At 36.5% G+C, this 26,667-nt stretch overlaps 1 protein-coding gene and 1 long non-coding RNA gene across 4 annotated transcripts in view; one reads left to right on the forward strand and one right to left on the reverse strand.

The window, feature by feature from the left end:
- The window catches only part of ZNF385D (zinc finger protein 385D), a 411,842-nt gene that overhangs the window by 95,280 nt on the left and 289,895 nt on the right, over positions 1–26,667 (forward strand). The window lies entirely within an intron of this gene.
- LOC106628025 (uncharacterized) lies at positions 2,309–10,274 on the reverse strand. Its single transcript, XR_001331215.2, has 3 exons — positions 10,117–10,274; positions 4,020–4,180; positions 2,309–3,056 (listed from the first exon to the last, which is right to left on the reverse strand). It is a non-coding gene; the product is annotated as an uncharacterized LOC106628025 (long non-coding RNA).

Genomic DNA, 26,667 nt, shown 5'->3' on the forward strand with positions numbered 1-26,667 from the left:
AGTTGGAATGTTCTTTCATTGCAAGCTGACAAAGCAAAAGACACATGCACAAACCCAATACTCTCCCCAGATCTGCCACTCTCTGATTTCTCCCTCCTTCTTCTTCAAGGAACCCAGGGAAAAGAGTTCATAGTCCTTGTCTGAGGAAAGCTTCAGTGAAATGCTTATCTGAGGACTGTTTGATTTTGAGCAAGTTAAAGATGCCAAAGTTCAACTGTGGCATTTCTCAACTTTCTGGATTCAATGATACTTTAATTTTCTGCTTTGTTTTTTCAAGTCCAGACTTTGAAAATAATTCTTCCATGCTACAAAACTTAAAAAATAAAAACTCTTAGTAACTGGAACTATGTTTCAAGAAAAGACACTTCTGCACTGTATTTTTTACCCCATATAAATAGTAGCAAGACAGCACAATGCAAAACCAACTTTCCCACCCGACTCAGCACAAGAAAGATTTATCCCAATTTATTTAATATATATTTTTAGCACTTAAGTACTGAGCAATAAATCACACATTTTCTCTGAGGAGTCCAGGTCTCCTTGCACAGAAAGCCTTGGGTGAGCCTTGGAATTTTTCTCATAGAAACGTAAAACATACCTCACTCTGTACTTTACTGGAATATAAAAAGACCCACAGAATTTGTTGTGTTGCAGTATCATCAGTTGTTCTTCTATCACCAGTTTAATTAGATCATGATGTGTATGGAATTTTTTAATACCATATGGTAACGTTATATTTGCTATGTTGGCAGTCCTGGGGATGGGGATTCTGTTACCCATATCACTATGTAAGGCAGATGGAATGTGAAGACCCTAGAATAATACTATGATTAGCACAAAGTACCGGTAGCATCAAAAATTAAAATTAAGGTTTATTACTTTGGGTTTTTTTTTTTTCCTAAATTCACCTTGTAATGTGCAGCCATTTTTCTTCTTTGTTTTTCTTTGCTGATGAACCTTGGCATTCAGACATAACTTTGTATCAAATTAAATTGCAAAGAAATAATTCCCTCAGAAGCTCCCTTTCAGCTTCATTACAAACTCCTTGTATGAATACTGAAAGTGTTGGCAACTATATTTTCATGATGTTTATAGAATTGCTCAGAAGTTTACAGCATTTTTTAATACTTTTTCTTCTTTGTGGAGATCAAAGTAACAAGTTTTTATTGTTCAGCAGTTGTTAACATACAAGACCTAATATTCCCACAGGTATAGTAGATTCTAACATCCTTGACTTTTTGCAATTAGTAAAAAAAGCCCTGGTGGGTATTTAATTTACCTGGCAGTGCATTGGTGCTTGAAGCTGCTGCTGGCAAATTCTGGAAGGTTTTTTTCTGAGTAAATGCTTGGGGGCTTGATCTGTGTTTTTTTAAATGCCTTTGGGAGGTGAGATCAGATGCATAAGAATGTGATTGTGTTTATTTTCTACATGAATCCCACTGCTAGAATCCTTAGGGATTTGCTGTATCAAAGATATTTATGAGAATATTGCCCTTGGCTACAGTTTGAAAGGGAGCAATGTAGGACAGGGACAGATGAAGGGTAGGCAAGCTGGTGACTCTGGTCATAGAGAATTCTGAGAGCCTCCTAGATCTGGATACCCTTTCTGAAGCATAGCACTCAAGCAAAATAGCAGAGTGAGCAATATTCAGCAGTCACATTTCCACTTCAGGGGTTTGTTTGTGTATTACAGCTCCTGAATGTTCATAATTTCAGAAACAGCAAGGCCAGGATTAATCACTCAATGTATGGATTTAGCATATGCTGTTGTCCATGCGTGGCCTCGGCAGGAGAGCAGGATCTTCAGGATCTTCAAGTATTATATTTAACTTCTGGTGTGTTATTTGTACACTTGAATTTCTGTGTTCTTTCAGTTTTCCTGCTTTAAAGGGAGAAATAGGGCAAGAAAATAGCAATAAAATCTGGCAGGTTTGTCATAGGCAGTTCCTCAACATGTCTACATTTAGGTTTCCCATGAGTAATAGGTAATAAAAATGATCAAGCAAGCATAAAGAGGGGAGAATTATAAAACCAAGTTGCAGCTGAATTTATTCTACTGAGGATGTATTGTTCTAGTAACAAGAAGAAATTATTTGCCTTCAATTTAGCCAGGGATCTTGATCAATTACAGAGAATTGTTGGACTCGGTGATCTTAGGGGTCTTTACCAACTGAAATGATTTTATGAAGTAGCCAAAGTGCCATTTAAACAAATTAAGAAATCTAACATTTATATTAATGTTGCTGACCAGAATATTCCCATAATCTGTTAGTAACACACAACTGCTGATTTATAGAAGTATGTATATGCATGCACATGTACCCACATACAGAGGGTTTTAATTATTTGCTGAGATAATGTATAAATCTGTGCCCCTTTAAATTTGCTGATTGAAAAATGAAGAATTCCTGCCCTTTAAATGTTCAGCTTTCACAGAGGTTACAGTAAATCTCTTAATCTCCCAAGCACTTATTCTCCTCTGTGTTTTTCACAGACATTTATCCACAGGACATTCACTTCCAATCTGTATTTAAACCCAGGAATAACTATGTGGGCTTTGAGCTATCTGCTTTCATCCACTCCTAATGGGCTCTACCACAGGAACTCTGGATGAGCTGGGGAGGGGGGAGAAAAAAAGAGATTCAAGCCATGTTCGGCTTCTATTTCAGCTTAAACTGAGTCTCTATTTATTTTTGGTGAAGAGAGCATTAAAGAAAGCAATTATTTGGGGGTGAAGGAAGGGCAGGAAAGATCCACAATAAAGGATTTATTTATTCTGGCTTTACGGAGAAGGCCAGTGTATCAGGTTTTCAGGCTTATAGTGGAACATAGTTGAATTTATCTGCTGAATGGGGTGTGAGGATTTGAAACATAGCCTGGGTTTTTGTCAAATACTCTTAGCACTGTTTTTCATGTTCCTTACAGAATTTGTAGTCCAGAATCTTGGATGTAAATGGTTATAGATTCACACTGTTTTGTAAATATGCAGGAGCTCAAGTAGCGTCTTCCCATTATTCAGTTGATGCTTTGCAGTCAGTATGCTGAATGGCCCATTTCTGAAAGAGAAATGTAGTATTAAATTAATATAATGCTGTAAAAGAAAACACAGAAACATAGTGTTCTTTGAAGTAGTTACAATGAAACTGCCTCTTGACCTTTTGGCATTTTCTCTCCTGCACATCAAAGAATTTGTTTCAGTTTAATTCAGAGCGTACTTAGGGAGGCAAAGTACTTAGGGAGGGAGATGGAAAGAAAATGTGCTGAGGAGACCTTTAATTCTGCATTTCCAGACTATGTAAATTAGCCCAAATTTGAAAACTATGCTAAGATATATCCTGAAAAATGTGTGGTTATTACCCTTGAATATAAATTCTTTTAACTATGTTTTTTCTTATTCTTCAGTTGTTTTCTTCCCATCCTATTTTCCTCTCCAGCATCATTCTCTTCATTATTTCTCTTCTCTATCTCCATTCTGTGAGCCTTTCTACAGAATACAAATCCTTCCCCTTTCTGTGCAATGTGTTTTCTGACTGTTCTTTGCTAAACCAGCTTTGTTTTGGTATTACAATAAACATGCTATTTTATCAAAGGCAACTAAATAGCTTCTGGTCACCAATAGCTAGATGCATTTCTTCTTTCCTTCTTATAATATTAGATATACTTCCAGTATTATTAGTATAAAGATTTGGAGGAATGGTCATTATTTTCTGGTAAATGTGCTTACCTTTTGAGATGTTACCTTTGAAAATATTCTCATTAGAGAATGATGATGAATCATTTGGTAGAAGATTTTTGTGTGTCTTTCTTAATTGTGTGTTTTGGTCTCATGCGGAACTATAAGTGAAAATAAACAGGCTAATTAAACTGTAATGCTTAGTAAAATTCTTGCCAAATTTTTGACCCTCTTTCCTGGTGCTGGAAAAGTTTAACTCAAATCAGCATTCATAGCACGAGTGAACTCCTGGATAGATGGAGATTAGGAAAACATTTCAGGTCAGATCTTGTGAGATGCTACTTACCTCTTTCAGTTCACATTAAGGAGCTCAGATCAAAGAGTACAGTGAGAGAAAACAATGGCCTTGCACCAGCATCTTGGCCTCTCATGAGAGCACTAAAAGGGCGTTGGAAAGGACTGCTGACAATTTGAGGTTGGACTTCTTAATTTACTGATGTACATAATCTAAAGAACAGGTGATAATATGGTCCAATTAAGTGTTATCCAGCTACTTAGTAAATGACTGAGCAAATTTATTTAAAACACTCTGGTGCCAGGAAAAGGATAGCAATGACTGTGAAACTTGCTGTTCATTTATGTATTTATTTTCCCTTCTTAAGGCACCAAATCTCTGCCCAACATTTCTAAATATGTCTCTTCAGTAAATTTGTACATTGTGGGTTCTCTAACTCTTTTTTTCTACTGATTTAAGATAATAAAAAGTGTTTTGTTTAACCAGGAAAGTATTGCTTAAAATCACTATGCTTTTTAGGTTATTTAAACATGAAGCTGACATATCAGCCTGCTCAACAACTTGGCCTTACACTGCAAATTCCTAGCTAAAACTGAAAGCAAACCAAAAAATATTCAAGGTGGAATAAAGATAAACCCCCCCCCAAAAAAGGTGATTTAAAATCTGGATAACTTTGAAATAGGTGCTTTATAAATCTGGAAATCTGCTCTTTCATAAAGTGTTCGATGCCTTCTTTTCAAACACAATGAGTTTTCGATCACATCAGGTTCTTGTTTGCTGTAGAATGCTGCATGTTGCTGTTGAATGTCTGCTTCTTACCAATAGCATTTCTTAATAGAATTGACCATAGCAGTAAATGGAAATTGTGTGTAAATAGAAAAGAAACTTTTTTAAACTAGCATTTAACTTGCCAGTCATAGAAATTTATGTTGATGAATGACCCATTTAAAAATCAGGTGGACTAGAGCCCAGATAATTCTCCTTGACAACTTACTGAGTTTAGTCTTAGTGCCTTAGGACTCTGGATGTTACAGCTTTATATAAAGGAAATTCCTCCATTTATATACTTTTTTTCAAAGTAAATTCAAGGAAATGAGAGAGAGCCATGCTTTTAGGAATTGAAACCTTCACAAAACTTGATTTCTGTCTCTCTTATTGCAAAGCTTATAGGCTGAAACCCAAATTTCTGTTTCTCGATTAGAGACTTAAGTTTTAGTATTTAGCATTTAAGCTTAATTAATTTTCCCAAAATTTAATAACTGCATTTAAATTAGCCTTGTTTTGATGGCTAATTATCATGAATTTATGTCTGCCTTGACATTTCTAACACATCAATGATTACAGTGAAATCACTAAAAAAATTTAGTACATTTTAAGTTGTTTACTTATGAACTGTTTATTCATCTGCTTTATGGGAGAGCAGTGTGGCAGTAGAGACTGCAGGTCCTCAGTGTTCTGCTGTAAGAAGTAGTTTATAGCAGCTCTCATCTGGCAAATTATCCAGTAGTCCAGCAGGCGTTTTCACCTACCTATTTGTAATACCAATGGGGAAACTAGTAAGTAGACAAAATTTCTCAGCCAGCCCAAATGCAGGTGTGGAATATGAAACATTCACATGTCCTGACTCACTCAAAATCTTGCAATCAGTTTCTGGCAACCAGAACTTGAGTGAAGGATATATTATTTAGGTTTCAGTTGTTGTGGCTTGCCTGTCTCACATTTACACTCCAAATCTGACAGGTAATGTGCTTTTTCATTTTCAGCAGTCTAAGTATTTTCACCAAAACCTGTGGTACTTCTCTTTCTTTATCCACAGCTCCCTAATGAGAATCAATTAAATATTTAAGTATTTTGAAAAGCAGTGGTGTAAAACTTGGTTTTGTTCAGGGACTTTTATCCTTTAATAAGTTTCATCTGGTAATAATTTCTGACTGGCTTGTAATGTATATTAAACTTTGTCTTCTTAGCAGATTTATTGTCATAAATTTCTGAAGAGAACTCTGGTTATATTGGTATGTTTCTAGGATTGCAGATGGAAGAGTCAGCTATAATTATTTTCTCAAACCTTGACACAAGGAAAGGTTTGTTAGAATACCTGCATGTCTGCTTAAGCTAATTTTTCTGTGAATTTTAGTTTGAGGACTTTCTTATTCTTAAAACAGTGACAAAACAAACAACAACAACAACAAAAACCCAAAGAAAGAAAACAAAATCACAACCAACAAAACAAACTCATGTATCTCTTCCAACCCCAAATTGGACAAACCCCCAAATATAGTTAAGGAATTTTTTTTTAATGTGGCAAAAATGAAGTATTTTACTCCTCTTAGGACATCAGAATAACTTACAGCATAAATGTTATTTTATGCTATGTACATTGTGATAGGGATAATAACATAAAATTACAAGTAATTCTGCAGAGAATAAGAATGGAAATTTGTAGCTGCATCATTTCTTATAATGCTCAATTTATTAGATAGGATTAAGAACTGGAATCTGCACAGGTTTTCAATACCAGCCATACTCATAAATTATTTTACTCCTCTGAAACGTAGTTGAACTTGTCTGAGGCTGAAATGTACATGCTAAAGAATCATGGTCAAATGCTGAGGCTCATGCCAACAAGCTGTGGTTCCACGCACTTCCATCAGCCATTCAGAGCTTTGTTCTCTGAGGATCTGCTGCTCCTGCACAGAGGCTTCTGTCACTGTAGTGACTTTTTGCTGTTATCATCAGTTTTACATAGCCCTTTTAGCTGTAAGGGATGGAGGATTTTAAAACCATCTGCAGCTGCTATTAATATAATTTTTCAGTGTGTGTATTTCCACAAGCTTTTGGTAACAGCTGTTTGAGCAGAACTCTTTTTGATTTACTTCCTTTCTATTTAATTTTACAGTAACATTTCCTTTTTTGTTTCTTTTAGGTAATATTTGACTATCAGAAAATGTCAGTCATAAATTTAAAAATAGTCTTTTGCAAATGTCCAGTGAAGTATTTGAATTTTAAAAGAAAGTACTTAATGTACATTCTATGTCAGCAATTTAAAATCAACACAGCTTATTTCTGTCAAGAGCTTTACCAGAAGTTTGAGTGTTACTATAAAAGCTTCCTATTTTTACTTTAATTATATGTGTGTGTGTTCTTCTAGAAAATAAATTATTTACTGTAAAAGTTGTACTCAGCCTATATTTATTGGGAGATTTAAAAATACTCTTGCATTTTATCAGCTTTCTCAACAGCCATATAGTGTGGTTTATCCTTGATTACTGTTTAATGTGTATATCTAGGTAACACAAATGCTTTCTAATTAATGAAAAGATTATACAAACTTAGGAGGTATATAGGTTTTAATGATTAGAGAATATTGCTGCATTTGCACATCCATGAAGAAATATTTTGCCTGATGTGCATGTCTCTTCTGTTCTGCAGGAAATGCCTTCAGTCAATGTTGTTAAAAATTGGGAAATGCAGGAAAAATCAGTGACCACTTTAAAAACAGGTGGCTTAAAATAATGATGCTACAGATATTTGGAACAATAGAATATATCTGCCCATTTTTGCATTCTAGAATGACTTTTGGTAGTTTTATTTGAAGGTATTGCTTTTCTAGACATTTTTGGTACAGTGATGTCGATTTTAACTCTTTAAACTAGAGGCAGGGGTCCCCAAGAGTAAAAATAGGTTTCGTTGTAGCCTTCATAATGACAGTATATAAGAAAAGGAGAAGTCTGGAAATTTGAATCTTTCTAGCAGCAACTTTTCTTCCACAAAAGTTATTCCTCTTGGACTGAAACAGTATTCCCATGCTCTAGCAGATGTGTGAGTGCTTGGTTAACATTCCAAGAAAGTGACAAAGATTTTTTTTATTCTTTTTTTCTCCTAATATTTTTAGGTAGTTTAATCAATCTATTTCCCATTTATACTGTGGTGAGGGAATAATGCAACATTTTCAATTAAAAGCCTTCATCATTTAGTGATGATTATGCCAGTTAAATTAGTTCTTGATGTTACAAGCTAAATTGATTGTAATTAAAGCACTTAGTAATAGGAAATAAATTGAAATCCATATTTTTTTTCTCTGCAAGAAGGATTGGCATTTCTGCCAATAGGGTTATATTGATCCTTCTTCCTTTGTGGCTCACCACTTTGTCAGGCTGTTGTTTACATATTATTTGATGCTCTAGTAGTTTTCTTCTGGCATTAGGAATTTCTAAATAGTTCACGGCTTTGTGAAGTTGTCTTCTGGAAAGGCAAGAAGTGTGGGAAGATCACTTCATGAACAGACTTCACATCTTATGTGCCAGAGCAGGACTGTGCATCTTCTAGACTGTGATCTAAAGAGAACCTCATATTTGGAGACAAACTCTCTTTAGAGCATTTGATGCTTTAAATGGAGATTCTTTTTTTGAGACCAGAGTATAGACTTTTCTTCCACTGCCTTCAGTGTGCTGACTGGGTAATAAGTCTTAGGGATATGGCTTTACAAATGCAAAAAACCAGGACATTTCTGTGCTGTCTCTGAGTTCCAAAATTAATCCTCTGGCTGTGCATTCTGGTTAAGTAGCTGGTTTAAATGGCAGCACTACAGGCAGAGTATGGGCAAGAAGAAAATATTGTTTTACAGCCCAGCTTTTTAGGTTACAGCCATGATTATGATAGGCATTGCACGACTTCAGCTGAAGAAACTCCCCTGGTTCCATTCTCAATACTGTTGGTAATAAAGCTTCTGGATTTAGTACTTCTTATTTTATTTTTACTGCTAGCCAAAAGACAAAAGCATGCTCTTCCTTTCAAGTCATATTGTCTGTTTTCACCACAGGAAGTCTCGTATCTCTCTGAAAGCCAAACAAGTATTGTGGCAGGATACCTTGTTGAATATACCATCAGATGTTGCCGCTTTTTTACCTTAATTCCTTAATTCCCAGCTATTGCTGGTGAACATCAACACTGAAGCAAGGGTTGATTGTTTTCCTAAATGTGACTTTGCAGCATTGCTTGTATTAGATGCTAACTTGTAGTGCTTCTTCTAGCCTGACCTGAATTTCTTGGGGATTTACAGATACATTATATTAAGATACCAGCCAGACTACATTAAAATGAAATACAAGTCTAGCTTTTTTTGACAGGTGGAGTGCTTAACAGTCCTACTTTCTAGTTCTATTTTTTGAAAGGATCAAAAGAAGCTTGATAGTCTACAACTTAGCACTGTGTTGCTTTGAGGAGAAATCTATCTGTTTTCACATCATCTAAAGCCAAATAATCCATGACAAAACCAGAGAGAATAAGTCTTTCTTGCTGAAGCGCTATTTGAAAGGCTAATAGTAGAACAGGAGATGCATTTCTGGAGTAAAAGATAACAGCTTGAAAATGCTGTCTTGGCTTTAGCTTATGTAGCAAAAATGTTAAGCCCCTCCAAAGACAACCTTTGATGACCCATATGCTAATATTTCCTGGCCAGCATTATTCCTGATCACAGAGGAATCTAATAACCTTCCTTGGCAGAGATTAGCATCTTCTCCTGCCACCAGCGGTCTGGGTGGGTGGGTTCATGGGAGTCCTGCACATTTTTGCACTGTTCCACAAAGATCTGCCCTGTGTGGTTTCATTCAAAGTGTGCTGTTTTGGAATATGGCATTAATATTTGCCTCTCCAAGTTTCAAAGATGATGTAAGAATAAATATTGCAGTTTAAGAGCTTTATTTTGTTCACTAACAGAGACCTCTGCTCTAGGGGTTGTAGAAATGGACTCATAGATACGTAAGATGATTTCTGTCTTGAACCATACTTTAATCTTGTGACAGGACCATTCACATTTTATAGTTTGTTATTCCTGCTGAGTTGCTGAATGCTCTCTTGTTAATATTCTTTTATTGTTGCTGTTTTAAGAAAAAGCTTTTCTGAAATAAAGGCTATACTTATGTTTTTGCTAAGCTGTGGTTTCCCCATTAGTACATTTGGAAACTACCTTCTCAGAAGTATGCATTTAAGAACTACTTTTTTTGTGTATAGCTAACAGAGTTGTAAATGTCAAAATTTTCAGAAACAGCACGTAGTTTAAAAAATAAACACACAAAAAACCCCCACACGCAAACAACCAAAAAAACCCCAACACTCAAACCCCCTTATCTGGGGAATTTAAACTAGTTACCTGCAATATTTCCAGAATATTTCTTCATCTATCACAGTGATTCTTACAAGATACACTACAGAAATGGGATCATGCTAAAGAATTGATCTCTGCGTCAGATTTTGAAAGGTAAGAGGAACTTCATGCTGAACTGCCTTGCCTGTTTTGTTTTTCAGAACTTCTTCAATATGAGGAGCACGCGAAGGCTAGGTCATGGTTTATGAGAAGTCACTTGATACTGGCTTTCCATGGAATACTTGAAAGGTTTCTCTGCAGTATCACTTGCTCTGTATACTTGAAGGTGTTTTCAAAGTTATTTTTTATGCCACAGCATAACACTTACCTTGAATGCTTCCAGTGGGGATGAAAATGTTAATCTAGTGAGAATATATTCTACTGAGAAATACAGTTTTAAGTAACATTTAGGGGACATTAGGGGAGCCTATTTACTCTGAAGAGTCTTACAAATTGCTTGCAGTCTCCTGATGAGTCTACTGGGTATACTTTTTTTCATGACCTAAAATCCAAGTTCATTTCTCTTTCTCAACTAAGTTAATAAGTCCAGACTGACCAAGATTTGACATAAATGTTGCTGCTCTCTTTAACTTCAAATCCAAATTTAATTAGGTGCAGATTCTAGAGTGAGTCATATCTTTAGTGCTCTGTTCCCACACAGTGAACCACCATGTCACTTATAAGACATTTGATGTCTGATGTGGTTTCCTGTCGGCTTGTGGGAAATGTTTTCCTTTGAAATTAATGTCTTATGGAGGACCAGATGAGTTGCAATATGTGCCATAGGTTTCAATCTGTTGTCCTGTGCTAGAAATCTGATCTTTTCGTAAGTGCCACCTCTGAGTAAATGCTCTAAGTGGAAGATACTTAAAAAGCAGAATTAATACCTCCTTGGATTGTAAAACATTCTTTACTCTTTCATAATTTTCTGTTTCCCCATAATCTGTAATCTTTCAAATCTAATAAGGTTTCTCTTGCAATTAATGGGGCTTCCCTAAAGTGGTTTGAAGAACTTCATATCAAAAGAATGAAAACTCACATAGGTACCACATGTTTAGGTTTTGTGAATGTGGAAATTAGTTTACAGTGCTTTCCATAATTTCATATGAACATTTTATATTTTTGATAGATGAAAAGGAAAACTGCTTTGTCTTTGAAGTGTGTTTATGGCAGAGAATTGTCTTAATATTTTTTCCAATTAATTAGATATATTTCTACTCAACTTGGCTGCTCTAACTGCACTTTTCTCATCTGAACTTTTGCTACCTTTCCTGAGTTTGTTTCCAAGGATGGTTCATTTCCATGCAAAGGAGAAAGAGATCTTTTAATTGCAATTAGTGTAGCTAGTTTTGGCTCTTGAATATAGAATTACATGAAAATCTTCATTTTAACTTCTTTAGTACATTTTACTTATTTTTATAATTAACACCTACTGTAGACATTTCGCATTTTAATGCAGAAAACAGAATCCATGCATAAAAAGAAAATAATAATGCTTGTGCATTAGTTGTGATTTCCCTACACTGAGACAGCAATTTTTTTACTAGAATTAAAGAACTTTTCCATAGAATAGTTGTGCTTCAAATTGTTACACTTTTTAATTTGAGCTTTTTACTAGAAAGTCATAGTTAAATTTCCCTATGTCTGATTAGTTTGCAAAATATATGTTGAAAAGAAACATAAAAACAGTGTCCATAAATAAACAAGTTTAAAGGTGAGATTGACTTGGCTTGTTTTTGAGTGAGTCTGGAAGTGAAGACAATTGACTTTCTCATTCAAACTGTGTGAGTATTGTGTTCCTTGTTCCAAAAAATTTTGCTAAATGTTGCCATATTTCACACATTATAGGCACACAGATTTAGGTATAAATGGAATAACTTTGTATATATGTGTTACCCTGTGCCAAAATACAAAATGGAAATTAGGACATTGTATAACTGTACCTCAATTTGCATGTGCTACACCCCAAGTGTGGCCTATGCTGTGATCAAAATATCCTGTACCTTTGCAGCTGTTCGTCCTTTTACAGGCTGCTCAAATGACTTAAATTTAGTCAGCCAAGTCCCAGATGCTCTCTTTAACCAGTAATTAGATGTATTTCTGTTATCATGTCAGAAACCTTCAGTTTCCAAAAAAATAATCTTAAAGATATTTCCAATTCTGAGTATAATGAGAGGTGCTTTAAATGCACTGCATTGAAAATATGATCCAAATGATTGTCTTGCTATTGAACAGCAGATCACTTTTTTTATACCTGCAGGGCTGCCCAGTTGTTCATGTTTTTATAATCATGCAGATCACAGGAAAAATTATCAATTACAGGAAACTGCTTTTTCATTTGCACTTCTATTGAAGGTTTATTAATTATCTCAAGAACTGTAATAGTTGGTTCATAAAGCAGTTTGATTTTCAGTGTACAAATATGTTAGTACTCTCCCTTTGTTTTGTTAAGTGCTTTGATACCTTTAAACTTTTTGTAGCTATATTTAGTTTTTTGTAGAAAAGAATTTTTTTCAAATTATAAACTCCTAAACAGCTGTTATTGCATTATTGCCAAACTGGAATGAAACTCTTCAACGTTTATAAAGGTGGCCCTGCTCTGTTTATATCCTGGTGGTTTGTGACAGGTGCAACATAAGCAGTTTAGGGAAAAAGTCAAACCACTGCTTGTCTGCTACTTTAAGTCTTCAAGTTTTTATGAAACTTTGTTATGTTCTAGGCTTACTATTAAACTTTAAATTTTCTTTAAAGGCATCAGCCTAGCTGAAATTTCTGAAAGGAAGCTTTGGCCACGAATCACTACCCCAGAACAGTTTTGAAACACTGCCTTTATCTAGAATTCTGTGCTTTCTGTAATGACTGTGGATAAGAAGTCAAGCATTTACACTGATGGGTGATGTCAGGTAGCAGTCAGATGCCTTTATGAGAAATTCCCTTATCGTGGCTTTCTATCTGACCTGATGGGTCTTGGGTGCAAGGCTGTGCTCGCCCAGGTTTGGGTGTTCACTCCTTCCCCTGTTAGGTGTTTCATGTCCATGGGAGGGCACTGCAGCTTGTGGCACAGAGGTGGAGAAGCAGCATGGCTTTACAGACATAGCTGAAGGTAAATCCACTAAGTATCCTATGTTATTAAATTCCAAAACCAAGGAAAGTGACTTTTACTTCTTGAGAAATGTGACAAAGTTAAAGTATGGGGAGATTTCACAGTAATTTTGTGCTAAGACACACTTTGCAAAAATTAAAAACAGAAGATTATACAGGTTTATTATTGCCTTTTTTGTATTGCTAGACACTGGAAATATTTAGCAATATATATATAAATAGTTTATCTTACCATGTCAAATTTGGAGTGGTGTACATTTATGGGACTGAAAGTCAAATGAATACATTAAATGCTCCACATCCACCCCCTACTTTTTTTTTTCCCTTAACTCATTGACAGACAGATTAAAACAGTGATTTTCACTCTTCCTGATTATTTCTGAATCAAGGCAGTCTTAAAATTAAAAGCTAAAATTCAGACACTGTAAGTTTAAAATACAGCAGCACCTGTAGAAACTAGCTTTTCTACATGGGCAAATTAAACATAATATCATGTCCCCAACTCCCAAGGGGCTTCCAGAGCAGCACCTGGCACAATCAGTTTCCATACTGTGGGGCTTTAAAACATTCTGCTGGGGTGCTATCGAAGCTAGTATCCAGATATTTCTTTCCTGGTGATTTCCTCTATTAGCTCTCCAGAGGATGCATTAGTGCTGAAGCTTTAAGGGCTTCATGTTTTCAAGAGCTGGGAGGATATCTAACATCAGAGTGTTATTTACACACCAACCCAACTGTTTCAATAACCAATTTATCACTGGGGAGCAGAAATGGATTTTTAAAATTTTAGGATAGATCAGCACTCTTACTGTCTGAAAGAAAATTCATGATTCCATTAGGAAGGGGGCTACAGATACTGAGTGGTTACAGGATTTAACCCTACTGTTTTGGGTAGCATTTACTAATATGATTTTATGAATCCTATTACTACCTGTTCTGCTGTACTCTGTAATATGAAACAGAGATCTGTGTAAAAATACCGGAAATTGTGTTATCACTCCTATTAACTTAATGTAATAAAATTGTCTAATCCCTACCCTCAGACTCACAGTCTTTTGGCAGACTTAGTAAATTGCTACAAAATCCCAAAAAATCACATTATTGTCTCTCAAGAAGTAAAACAATGTCTGCATTTGTTGTGCATAGTGCCACTCTTGCTCTGTTCCAGCCAGTTAATTTTCTGCATGTGTTTATATTAATTTGGGCAGAGCAGGAAGTATTTAAGGTAATTGTCTGAAAAATCTGAAGTATTATGTTACTGCCTGTCATTGTAATGGGATATTATTTTGGCATTTCTTTTGGTAAAATAACTAATTTGTATTAACTGCAAGAAGGAAATGTATTCTTCTAAAGCTGTTTTTCTTACCCCAAGAACTAGGAATTCACAGCCTCTTTCAAAGGCATCCAAAATATGCCAAACAGAGGAGTTTCATGCATTGTTTTGAAACTGAAATTTTATAATCCCATATGGAGTGATCAGGGCAAGATAGCTGCATTTAAAATCAGCACAGTGTGTCTCACAGCTGCAACCACACAGACCAAAGGGTATGAGGCTGCTTCCAGGTTTCCCCCACAGAGGTTCAGACACCTTCTTGTAGATTGGAACTTCTTTCTGTCTCTTCTTTCTTAATTCTAGGTATTGACTGGTGAAGGCCGGAGTTTTCTCTGATTTTGTGGTTTGTTTTGTTTTTTTTGGTTTTGTTCCCTCCAAATAGAGTCCCCATTTTTCTTTTGATTTCTGTGGACTGTTATTACATTGGGAATATGGAGGAACAGCTGACTGTGACTGCCTTGCTGTAAGAGCTGGATTTCTGCATAACCTGTCATGTAGCTCAATTGAGGAGGGATACTCTAGAGGTGTTTTGTTAGTGCTGCAGCAGGGCTTTTGAAATTGTAATACAGTGTTCTCTAGAATGCTGATGAGTTTCAGTGGTAACTTCAGTACATCATACAAGACATTTTCAGCTGTTCTTCTAAATTTGTTGCCTTATTCTTTGTGGAATTTCAGCATACAAAGGACTCTTTTAAAAAAGGAAAGAAGTGCCTGCAGTTCCACAATTCACAACATTAAAAAAAAAATAAAAAATTTGAAGGCTTTGTATCACTGCTTTAGACATTTTAAGAAAGTAGAGAATGGCATAAGAAGCTGTCAGTTCCAGCATGTCAGTAATTATGGGAAGTGAAATAGGGTGAGTTCTTCGATGTGTGTCTACTACTTATAACAGATCACTTTGTTGAGTGTGCCATCCAGAACGTTGTCTGCAGAGCAGCCTGTTGACAATGGTTCATGTGCAGAGCCATGTGGCTAAGTAGCAGCTGCCAGAGAGGAGAAAATAAAAGGGGAAGGATATTTTGTGTTTATTTTCATTTTAAACGTGAAAGGATGTAATGTCATAACGGTTTCATTCTGGTTAAAAGAAAATGGAGTGAGTGTCCCTAATGGGTCATGGGGAATTTATGGCATGGTGTTGAAACCAAGATCGTGACAAGCAGCACTTCACACTATGTCTGTGGAAGCAGTTATGTTTTCAAAAAGGATGTTATGCGGAAGGTCACATCTTTGCCTCCCATCAAGATCCTTCTACAATCCAGAATGCAATTTGTATTTTTAAAATTAGTATCAAATGATGACTGTCCTTAGAGTGGGATAGCTGCTATAAAAATCAGTGCTTCAGTTCCTGTTTTAGAAACAATTTTTTTCCCTAGTTGCAAAGTCCCTGAATGATGCTGCCCAGATATCAAGGATTTTACGCTTATACTTCCAGCTGTTTAAAGTGGAAATATTTTGTATTATTATACAACAGTTTTATCTCACACAAATGATCTTGTTTACTTGTCGTGGTCTGCTTTGTACACCCTCATTGCAACCTACCTACAGTTATGAGTTAGTGCTAAAATAATTTCTGGAGTCAGTTATCACATCTATCACATCCAATCAGTTATTCTACATGATGAAATCACTAATTTCTCCCAGCTAAATGGCTGTCAGGGTTTAACCCCAGCCAGCAACCAAATACCACACAGCAGCTCACTCTTTCCCACCAGTGGGAACCGGGAGGGAAAGGTAAGAGCTGGGAAACTCATGAGTTGAGATAAAGACATTTTAATAGAGAAAGCAAAATCTGTGTGTGCATGCAAGCAAAGCAAGGAATTAATTCACTGATTCCCATGGGAAAGCAGGTGTTCAGCCATCTCCAGGAAAGCAGGGCCTCATCACACGTAATGGTGGCCTGGGATGAGAAACGTCATCATTTCAAACATCCCCCCACTTCTGCCTTCTTGCCCCACTTTATAGAGTGGGCATGATGCTGTATGGTTGAAAATATCCCTTTGGTCAGTTGGGATGACCTGTCCCAGGTATTTCCCCTTATAAGATCACCCCCAGCCTCCTTCCCAGCATGGCAGCACAGAAAGCAGAAAAGGCCTTGTCTCTGCTTGTGCCCTGCTCATCAATAGCAAAACGATCTCTATGTTATCAACCCTGTGTTCAGCACAAATCCAAAACACAGCCACCTGCTACTCACCATGAGGAAAATTAACCCTATCCCAGCCCAAACCAGCACAATGCGGTCATAACAGTTTTGATGAAAGTGAAAACAAGACTAATAGTACCCTAGAGATGCAGTCATGCCTCCATGAAACATAATTTCACTCTAGTTATTCATATTTGAGTTCCTACACTTATGTCCAGAGTGAATAAATATATCATTTTATGTATTCCAATCCTTTTGCCCTCCTTGGGTTTTGGGGTAGATATATAAATTCTTTGCATCTTTGAAAAATAGTCTGATTTAATTTCTTGACCTTCACTGTTAGCACCAGATTCTGACCTCTTTTGAGTGTCTGACACTTTGATTAAGTGGGTAAGTTTCTTCCTGTCACAAGGCTGTTGAGATCTTTCAGTTCCCAAGTCTGAATTCAGAAGATATTTTCCCATTGTAATATAATTTAGACCTTGTACCACTGATAATTACTATATAATGGACTCTGTATTACTGGAAAATTAAATTAGCGTGCGATAATTCTTCAACTTATTTGCTCTTTTCTGTCCTACATGACACTCTTAATTTTTGTTTCAATATTCTGAAATATGTGTAGGAACAGCTCCATTTCTATGTTAAACATGTAGATTCTATATTTAGAGAAGTCTTTAAGGGTTCTTGCTGCACATCTACAGTTTACTTATAATACTAGAGCTTATCTGAGTTAACCATTTAATTAAACTTAGGGATATCTTAGTACAACTGATAGATACTTCCCCCTTCTTTTGTATTCTAGTAAAATGGTTGAGGAAATATTTTCCCACAAAAATGCTGTAAAACAGGTATGGTTTTTTCCATTCTCCCCACTCTTAAATGGCTTAAATTTAACATGGATTTCTTAAATTCAAGGAATAGTTACATGCTTATACTGAGTATAAAAGGCCCTTTGTATTCAGGTGAAATTTCCCTTCTGCTAGAAAGTGGAAGGAAGGCAAGCTGTCAGTGGTCACAAACTCTGAGTTTACCTGTAGCCCTATATTACGATTTATGCTATTACCATCTTGATTCAGCATGATTATGAAGTGCTGTAGGTACCTCTTGAATTTGTCTATTCCTGTATGCGCCATGAATTGCATTTATTGTTTGATCCAGTTCTAGTCTATTTGGTATCTCATTATATCTCTAGTTCAATTCTTTGTTAGTTGTATCTGTAGTCTGCTTTTTGCTCTGCCATGTGATTTTACTCTGCACACGTTGCAGTGGTACTGTTGTGCTCCTGCTCTTCTGTGGTGTTTGAAGTGCTGGCATGCTTATCTGAGATCACTATTGGGTGTTGCTTTGGGACAACACCATTCTTTTCTCAAACTCCCCCCTCCCCCAAACCACAACAAAATCCTAGGAACATATTTGGAGAATTTTTAAGTGTTCCCAGGCTCCTCATTAGTGTAGATGGTCCTGCAGAGCCCTGTGATTCCGTGGCAACAGCAAGCTGAAACTGCTCAGTGGGCTGGCAGAAATAAAGCCATGAGTCTGCCAGTGAAGTGCAGTGTGCTGTGAGTTCAGAGGTCCTGCCATCACCCAGTGGTGAGTCCAGCAGGTAAAGTGATAAAGAGGACCAAAGTATTGCATCTTGCTGTGAGAGGATAGTTGAACTGATTTAGTTATGTCTCCAGCAGTTCACTCTTTCAAGAACGCTCCAGAGAATGAACATAACTTCTGAATCTCAAGCTTAACTGGATACAGAAGAAGAGTTCATTGTTTATTGCAATTTTTTTCTTTTTTTCTGAGAGGATGAAACCAAAATATTACTTGACTGTCTTTCATGTATATAGTTGCTGGTGTGTTTTTTATTATACTTTGTTCTCTCTGATTTATATGAATCTGCTTCATGGTCTTTGCATTAACATTTGCCAAGTAGAATACATCTAGAAAGAACAGTTGTAGCCAAATATTTGATATATGAAAATCATTTAGAGTGGAACAAATCCATTTGTTTTTGTCTGTAGACAGAACCTGTTCATCTCCTTTAATCTTGTGATAATGCAATCTACTCTTAAATGGAAAGCCTAATAGCCTAAAAGAAGGTGTCTCTGTGTTTGCTTCTCATATGGACTTGAATGAATTATGAATTTATATGGGTTTTTTCTATTTGATGCTTATGCATAAGATTTTTAGTTTGAAGCTGCTTTCATTGCTTATAAGAATGTCAGAGTTTAACTGGCTCTCCACTTACACTTAACACCAGAAATAATGATCAGTTTAAGTCAGACATAAATTCTGCAAAGTCTAACTTTTCCTTTGATTCTAGTGTTCCTTTTTAACTCCGTGCATGCCTGTCCATAAACACTAATTTCAGTTTACTAATGGTATAAAAACTTTGGAGTCAATCAGTAAACACAGAGTTAATAAATACAAAATCATGGCAATTGGTCACTTCTAAAAATATCTTCAAAATTATCACTTATATATACCTTAATTTTCATGAGTTTTGGGGTTTTTTTAGAAGGGGAGGCTGCTAGTGATAAAGCAGAGAAAATGGTAGCTTAGAACCAGTGCTGTGACAATAGTTCTATAGTTTTACAACAATTTTGTGAATTTAGAAAAAATCCACAGATTTAATAAAAACATTCAAATGCAAGTGTATGCATGACGTGTAGGAAGCAAGTTAATGCAGCCATTTGACACGCAGTAAAAATGTAGATTTGTAGTAAGTATAACCTCCTAGGTTAGCCCTAAAAGTTCATAAAACCCAGGTGTTGACAGCTTGTAGCTTGTGCCTCATTGAAATTAATTGTATGACACACTTAATTTCATGAGCCTGTATTTTGTTCTGTTTTTCCATGGGGCCTTTGCCTCCTTCAGAGTAGTGCTTATATTTAAAAAGGAACTAAACTCTGAACTCTAAACTAAAACTGTTTTGACATGATAGTATTTTTAATTAACATGCTTAGCAATATAGTTCAGGCATTTTTAAATTCCAAACTTGATGACAATACCAAGATCAAATCACATCTAGTTCTTATCTTTAAGTGATTTGAACATGTATCATAGTATATTTTGTTGTGTCTGTGAGCTTACAGTAGAAATTAAATTTATGATTTATGGACTCAATTCATTGCGTTGGCTTCTGAGAAACAAGTTACATTTCACTGTGGTCAATTTGCAGTGTAAATATATTAAGTAGGTTGTTGATACCAAGGGTTTCCAGCTGTTGTGACAACAAAAGAAATTAAAGATGTTGTGAGGAAGACATAATGGGCTTCACTGGGCACCAGATACCCTTCTGCTGACTTCTGTAATTTTTGTTGCAATTTGTGCTTGTAATTGATAAGGCAGGGGGTGATTTATGGCCGATTTTAGTTGAGGAGCAAGTGGAAGGTACCAGTAGTAATCAGAAAGGGGTTGAGCAGGGAACATTTCCATGTTTATAGCACCTTGTGCTGCATTTCTATATGTCTGTAGAAGCAGTCAAAAGTCCTGGAGGCCTCAATATTCCTTTCCACACATTTATGGTGAAGAAACCACAGAAAGTTGCTGAGAGCTTCTGCTCTTCCATGGGGAGATGGGTAGAGCTCAGGAGCCTTCAAGCACATTTGTGTTCATTACTGGTCTCTACTGATCTAATCTGGATGCTGCTTTTGGTCTCCATTCCTGCATTGACTACCTTCTATTCTAGGATGTCAGCCTCTATTAGTAAACCTCAGTCATCTTAAAAAAATGGGGGAATAATATTTTGGTGTTGTTAACCTCTTTCATTTTTGTTTTTCAGTGTCCTTCTCTGTCTTGCATCCCTGCATTTTCTTCAAAGCATGACACTTCTGCTTCTTGATGTAGAAATAAGAGAAACAGGCAGGAAGGGGATCAAAAATGTTAAGGTCCAATGCAAAATAGTAGAGTGGTTTTAAAAAAAAAAATCTAAAGGACTTGGAAAGGAAGTTAATGTTTAAGTTATTTCCCATGGGTAACATTTTCCACTTGGCAAGAAACAAGAAAAATGTAATTTGTAGAATTAGACTGGCAGTATAGCGTAAGACACTGTACTTCAGGCCTGATTATTCAAGTGTCTCTATAGTTGGTCTCATTTGGAGATTAAGGGTTAAAATTGTAGTTATATAACCAGCTATCTTATAACAGCTTAGCATGTGAACAACAGAGGCCAAAAATATAGATGATTGATTTAGTACCTTATTACATTACATTTGTTACAACTGTCCTAAAAAATAAACTCCATGCTGGCAAGAGGTGCCAGATTGACAGCCCTGGAATCTTATTTATCCATCAAAAGAGAATGTTTCTGACAGCAGGAGTTTGAAATCTCTCTTACTTCCTCAAAACTGAACCTAGCAGGACTCAGTGCAGAATATAAGGAAGCAATTTTGTCCTCAAACCATTTAAGCCTTGTTTCTCTGCAGAGGCTGGGAAGTATTTGCACCACACAGGGAAGGACACAGCTGCATGAAAGGTGCTGAAGTTGTGAGCTAGAAGAGCACAGGATTATTACTTTGTGTGTGATTGCTGACTGTGGAGCAGAGTTAGAGGGTGTCCAGAGCTGCACCTGCATCCCAAACCATGGTGCCTTTCCTGCAGAGAGTGGATTGTTCTCTTGCAAAGGGACTCCTCACACAATACCATCAGGCTTTGGGGAGGGTGAGGGAGAGCAGTAGGGGAAGAGAAGAAAGGTGAGGGGTCTCCTATTATTTTCCTGTGTACATTGATGATCTTGTGCTCTTAGTACTGTAGAGAAGTGGGCAAAACCATTCTGCATATAGCTCACTGCAACCCAGCTGGACTTGGCTTGATTTTAAGAATAAGCATTTGTATTCTTATGTGTAAAACAGTGTTTGTAACCCCTTCCTTAGCTAGTATGTTCCTGACATCATAGTTTCTTTATTGGCTGAAAAATGTTGCAAATTTTGGCCTAGAATCTTGTCTTGTTTTTATGTCTTCTAGTGGTTTACTTCAGGGTTGCTTTTTCTGTTCAGACTCTTCTGCTTGAGTTTTGTGAGCACCTTTTTCACACTACTTTCATCCTGCACAACACAACAGTGTGGTACACTGTGAATATGAATTACAGCAGTGATATAGTGACTTTGATATAGGTGCCTCCTGATCAATAAGAATTCTTGTAGAATGAAAACTGTGTCCAAAAAGTGTTGACAGATTGTCTTGACTCAGTCAGTGTCTGTGGAGCACACAGGAGCTGTGCTTTGAGTAGTGTGTGTCTCTGCATAGCCTGCTGCTGTACTCATGGAATTAACTACCGGCTTTGAGTTTTGCATCCTGTCCAAGCAGAATAGTGCAGAAAAGTGAAGGAAGGAAATAAAATTCCATCAATGATTTTATCCAAGCAGCTGAAGTTTGAAAAAAGTTCAGAAGAGCTTTTAAGATTAAATCTTCAGACGTGAATGGTTGAGATGTGCAGATAACATGGACTTCAGATAAAGCTTGGATGGACAGAAATGTATTTAGTTCTGTGATAGTACTACCGGAGATTGATGGAAAAAATTTAGATTAAATAAGGATTAGATAAAATTGCAAAATATATTAAGACACAAATCTTAAATTGGCAGAATGGAATAGATGACTGCTGGTGATAAGTTATTATTTATTTGATCTACATATCAAAAATGTGCAGAGAGGTTTTTAAAATGTAATTTTGCATTTTTCCAACAGGATTTTAAGTGAGTGCTCATTTCTACTGGAATAGAGTGTCATCCAGTACATCCCAGAATCTTGAAATTTCAGCGTGAGCTTTACTAACACTGCAGTAGTGCCCAGGGTTGTCTGTAATAGAAACTTGGTGTTTGAGGTACTGGAGAATAACCAGCAGATTTAAAGCAGGAATTTGTTTTATAATTTGACTCCAATCAAGAAAAGAAAAAAGAAATCTTTTTTTCTTGCCTTTTTTTTTCCCTGAAATGCTGTCTTTTCCATAAATACCGTCTGTCTCTCCCAGAGCTATAGTAACTTCAAAGGGTTTGTCATCATTAGCAAAGCTTGGATAGAAACAGCCAACAGGATGTGGAATGTTTGTTCAGCCTTTCTAATTCCACAAGGGACTAAACACATTTGCTGTTTTGTACCGAAATACAAGAGATGGTGATATAAGATGAAGAGAGAGGATAACACAAAATGCATTCCTCAATACTTTGCCCTGAATATGTCAAGGCCTTGCTAGTCATAATTGAATGTAAGTGTAAGAGTGAGTTCAAGATTATTGGTTAAATTCAAAGTTAAATGGAAACCAATTAGACTGATTTTTTTTTTTCAACTTTTATTTGTAGCTTTTTAGCTTTCTTTGCATTAAAATGCAGCATATAATACAGAGATTGTTAAAAATAAATATTGCTTTTATTATATTGGAGTGATTTATGCATAAATTTCAGGTTGAAATTTCTTTTGTTCACTCTCCTCCTGAGGAAGAATTTTTGAACAATTTTAGGTACAAACCAGTAGAAAAAAAGACTGTTGAGACTTTAATTGCACAGTGGTAAGAGTGTCTGTGAGGAGAAAAGTAAATTTTTTCAGAGAAAATTCTCTTGCTGTGAAGTAGCAATCTGAAGGGGCTCAATGAATAGTTTTTTTCTCATTATATTCCACTGTTTAATTGGGATAATTATCCCTCAGAGTTAAAACGCTGCAGTTCTCAATGCAGCACTAGCTTTTGCAGTTTCACTTCGTTGCATGTAAGCATAATGGCAATGGCAAGTGCCTCCAACTACCTGTGTAATCTTCAGAGTTATTTTGGAGTGGTACTTGTTTGCCTGCTCACTTTTCTACGTTTGTGCCAAGGGATTATCTGCTAGTTTGAGTTTATTTGAAGAGGAGCTCACTGGTCCAGGTAAAGAGAAATAAAACTGTGGACATCTCTAGATACTCAGGCTGATAACTTCTAAGAAGGTTGATGGAGTGGAGAAGCCAGACATTACTCTTGCTTGGAGAAGAAAATCCAAGCTCCACAGGAACCTGGGACAGTAATAAGCAAAATAGGTTTCAGAAAACTTATTTTTCTCTCTCTCAGAAAGAGTCGAAGAGAAATTTGTCTAGCATGGAGTCAAGAGTAAGATTATTCAGTGTGTGAATAAAAAAACCCAATGTAACCGTAAAACTTACTTGGGTTTTTGAAAGGAGGAATACCATAACAGGAGTTTGTATATGCTTTTTATTGTATTCTGCTAAAGCTCATTATTTCTGGCTTCTTTTTTAAAGTTTTGAAGAGGGAAAAAAAAAGAATCATTTTTTTAAATCAAAAAAGGGAAAATGATTGCCTATTTAAAATTTGTTCCAGACATTTTCAAGGGGATGCCTTGATTGTGCAAAATATCAGTCATTTCTACCAAGTGAATACTTGAATGCTAAATCATTTTGATTCTGGACAGTGTTTTAAGATATTGGTCAGTTATACTTTCATGGTGTTTTGTGATTTCTCCCTAAATAATGGTTTCCCTGTTGAGTATGTTTCAAGTTTTTCGTGCATGTGAAAGTAGAGATATCTGGTTCAGTACATTAACTTCTTTGTTGGGATTTTAGAATGTAGTGCATCCGTGTTCTTTGCAATCCATAAATACTCAAATTGCAACATGTGAGTCATGGAGCAAAGGGGTATTTCCTCTTTTTTACAGGTAAAGGAATGAGGCACAAAGAAATTGAGAACTCGCTGTTAAAGAAACTTTTGAGTATGCATTTTCTGGGCTCTGTGGCAGTCACACTTCTAAACTCAGAGACTTTCACTGCTGGGACTGAGGCCCCTTCCCTGTGGGTGTCTCCAGTGACCCAACAGGTGCCCACTTGACTCCCTCACACCCCACACTCACACAGTCAGACCAGATTTCCCTCCCTGATCCAGCCCAGCTTTCCCAGAGCAGAGACTCAGACGACTCTTTCCATAAAGCCATTTATTCTTGGTGTAGCAACACAGAAACTGCCCCAGCTGGTGACTCCAGGGAGGGCCCTCAGCAAAAGAAACACAAGGATTTTTTACCCTCGCTATTTCTCTATGCTCCAGTCTTGCTCTTCCTCCAAGTCTTTGGCTCCTGCCCCATTCCATGTCCATCTGCCCCACTGGTGTCACTGGTCTTCATCTACTTCATTCTCCAAAAGATCAGCAGTTTCTGGCTCCTGCTGTATCTCTCAGAGTCCATTCATCTGAATGTATCTTCATTCCCTTTTTATTCCAAGGGGTTGGCATGGCCTCCTGTCTCAGGCTCCCACTCAGAGCTCAATCTGCATTTCAATCTGCATCCCAATCTGCAGTTTGTGAGCTACCTGCACCAGTGTAACCTCAACATAGCTCCTCAAAGGGATCCTGCTATTTGAATCCCATCAATTTCACAGGGAGATAGGCACTTAAATATTCTTTTGAAAATGGTCATCTGATGTATTGTGAGGAACTCACAAGAGGTCCATGGTAGACTACTGAGTTACAAACCTCAGTCTTCTAAATCTTGCCCTATTCTCCTGACTACTTCCTAACCTTTTTCTAGGGATGTTTTAATGTTTTTCCTTTTGTCTTATATTTCTCAAAGACAAAGATAGAAGAAAGGCTTTAGTGGTGTCTCTAAGACAGAAATAGTTGGGGGTAGGGAGAGATTTAGGGGAAGAAGGAAGAAATTATTTCATGTTCCCCTTTTAAGTTTATTTTAATTTTGAACACTAGTTAAACTGGTAGTCTTCTGCAGAAGGGTATGCCTGAATACTTCCGTTCTTTTCAGAGTTCATTTGGCTTAAGTGTCAGGGCAATGCTTTGCCAGTGGTTAGTATACTTAGTATTTCTGTGACCATGAAGCAACCTTCTATAAATATGTTACAGCAGTTGTACATGGCTGTCTGAAGAAGTCTGTCTATGAAGATTTATTTGCAAATGTCCTTTCACCCTTTTCTTAACAAGCAGCTTTCAAAGCCTGTTTATATTTTTGGCAGAGCTGAGAGCTTTCTCTCAGGGCTGCTCACATTTCAGGGAACAGGTGACTTGCATACTTTTTCTTTATAAATTATGAGTAAATTACATTTTGAGTCCAATATAGAGCAATCTTATTTGACCATGCTAGTAAACATGCTTTGAATTTCTGGTTGTTGTTTATGAGTTGTTGGTGTTTGTTTTGTTGCTTGTTTTTGTTTGAGGGTTGGGATTTTGTGATTTGGGTTTTTTTGAATTTGTTTTGTTGGTTGGGTTTGTTTCTTTTTTTTTCACTTGGAGACCTCAGGAGTAATTTTACCATGCTTAAAATGATGTTTTCAAGCACAGCTTCTCTCTTCATGTCTTTTGCTGTGTTTCTAATGTATTTTCTGAAGGGGATAATTCTCCTTTTTTACTTAAAAATATGTTCAGTAATTATTCTTTGTTACTACAGGAGAACACACAATGTTTGCTAACAAATGATAAATGAACACACAGGAAATCACAAAGTATATTATCAGTCCAAGAAAATGAACTTCTCATCTCTCAACTGATTGAACACTGTAAAACTGATTATTTTAGGATGGTTTTTGGATTGCGTTAAGTCTTGAATTATTTGGATAGAACTTTGGGGAGGCAGTGTTAACAATCTGCCCTGTTTTGTGGCTCAGCGATGGAAAGAATTTGCCTTGTGGTGCCCATGGCTTAATTCCCTGTTGGAATCATCTGCTTGCCTTTGTTGAAATTATGCCAGTGGATAATTTGGCACCCTGATATTCCAGGAAGAAATAAAATGGCTGCTGAAACCTGCTAATGTCACTGGACTTTAACCAAATATCTCTTAATGTGGGGGTGGGGAACGATAATATTTTTTAAAGGAGTGATATGTCTAACTCCAAGGTCAGACAGTGTCATTTTATATTTGTGCACCAGTCAAAAATTATTTCATAGAAGGATTAAGGCACATTAAGTGCCATTTTTATAACAGTAAGTATTAGAAATCAGAAGGCCAAACAACACAATTAAATAGAAATCAAAGAAAAGGTGGAGCAAACTTGAAAAAAGACACTTTGTCACAAT

Source organism: Pseudopodoces humilis, chromosome 1, assembly GCF_049639895.1.
Source record: "Pseudopodoces humilis isolate 2021_Gansu_Grassland_sample_001 chromosome 1, ASM4963989v1, whole genome shotgun sequence".
In the NCBI taxonomy this organism is placed as follows: Eukaryota; Metazoa; Chordata; class Aves; order Passeriformes; family Paridae; genus Pseudopodoces; species Pseudopodoces humilis.